The sequence below is a fragment of the Octopus bimaculoides genome, chromosome 7 (genome assembly GCF_001194135.2).
Source record: "Octopus bimaculoides isolate UCB-OBI-ISO-001 chromosome 7, ASM119413v2, whole genome shotgun sequence".
Classification (NCBI taxonomy): domain Eukaryota; kingdom Metazoa; phylum Mollusca; class Cephalopoda; order Octopoda; family Octopodidae; genus Octopus; species Octopus bimaculoides.
This window is the reverse complement of record NC_068987.1, coordinates 49,172,646-49,174,524: the sequence shown is the minus strand read 5'-3', so window position 1 is coordinate 49,174,524 and position 1,879 is coordinate 49,172,646. Positions and strand designations below refer to the sequence as shown.

The 1,879-nt window shown below is 35.9% G+C and overlaps 1 long non-coding RNA gene across 1 annotated transcript in view; it reads right to left on the bottom strand.

The window, feature by feature from the left end:
* The window catches only part of LOC106868488 (uncharacterized), a 277,576-nt gene that overhangs the window by 264,901 nt on the left and 10,796 nt on the right, over positions 1-1,879 (bottom strand). The window lies entirely within an intron of this gene.

Here is a 1,879-nt window from a genome sequence, read left to right as displayed (position 1 = left end):
GGTGGCACGTAAATTACACCATTTCGAGCATGGCCGTTGCCAGTACCCCCTGACTGGCCTTCGTGCCGGTGGCACATAAAAGCACCCACTACACTCTCAGAGTGGTTGGTGTTAGGAAGGGCATCCATCTGTAGAAACTCTGCCAAATCAGGCTGGAGCCTGGTGTAGCCAACTGGTTCACCAGTCCTCAGTCAAATCATCCAACCCATACTAGCATGGAAAGCGTACGTTAAATGATGATGATGGGTAAATATGAAAAGGCATACATACATATATACATACATATGCAGCGACTGGTAAAACTGGGCAAATAGAGAGGGTGGGGAACAACTCTTTGCATTCATGTCACGTCTCTACTCCCTGCTCATGCACCTTGGCAATACCCAACCATTTATACTCTGACCCTGTATCTTGAGGGTACGCCCTTACACTTTGCCACCATTTATCTCTCCTTTGCTCTTCTCTACCATCCCATTTATTTTTATCCCTGTTCCTTGTGAACATGCCCTGGTGCTTTTCCACCATATTTCTACTGCTCTCTTGCACTTTCTCTTTTTCCTCTTGCTCTATCCCTCTAACTGGTTAACCATGTATCTCCTCTACAGCAATACACCTGTTACTGGCCTCAGTCTCTCTCTTTCTTTCTCTCTCTCTCTCTGACCAGGTAACCATGTACCTCCTTTACAGCAAGACATCTGTTTCTCTCTCTCAGTTACACTCTGGCCTTTCATCATCTGGGACAAGATTACCTCCTCCAATGCCCCAACCTCTCTCAAAGGATCATTGTCTTCAAGTTAATTGGTGACCTTGCCAGTGTTGATGCCATGTAAAAATCATCCAGTTCACGCTATGAAATGGTTGGCATTTGGAAGGGCATCTAGCTGTAAAAACCATGCCAAAACAGACAGTGAAGCACAGTGCAGTCTTCTCCTAAGCCAGCTCCTGTCAAACCATCCAACCCATGCCAGCATGGAAAGTGAACGTTAAATGATGATGATGATGATGATGATGGTGGTGGTGGTGGTGGTATATGTATGTATGTATGTATGTATGTATATATATTTATGCATGTGTGTATATTTATATGTATATATATAGTCTTAGGGAAAAGAACCAATTCATAATTAACGTTTATTGTTTGTATTTAACTTCTAATTTTCGTTATTTATGGAATTTACAGGTAGGATAGAGCCAATGTTTTGGAATTCATCTTTGAAGGATATCCCCATCCCATCTAGAAAGGAATATATTTTGAAACTTATTAATAATATTAAGGATTTTATTACTAGAATTAAATGGAAAGTCTACTTTAATAATTATCATAATATTCCTAATATTAATGATGTAGATAATTCAAATTATATTAATTCTAAATTTAAATCTAGAAAAGAACCCCAGTATAATAGGGATTTACAGACTTTAGAGGATAGTATTTGGAAGGTGGTGAAAAATATTAAATTTCAAAAATACCCAAATAGACATAATGATTATTTAAGAAATCTAGCTATTAAAATTAAACAATTTAGAAATATGGATGGAATTATAGTACAATCAGATAAAACTAGGAACCTATATAAACTAGAGGTAAAATTATATGATTACCTATTAGAGAAAGAAATTAATAAAAAATATAAAATAGTTCCAGATAATACTTTATATTCTATAAATAAGGCCTCTAAATTAATAATGTTGAAATATGAACTTGATAATAAGACTGAACCTTGTGTACCTATGCACCCTAGAATTACATTAAAAGACCATAAGGATAATTTTTATTCTGACCCTAAAGTTAGGCTTATTTGTCCTTGTAAGTCAGATCTAGGTAAATTAAGTAAGATAATTTTAGATAAATATACCAATAGATTAAATGATATTAATT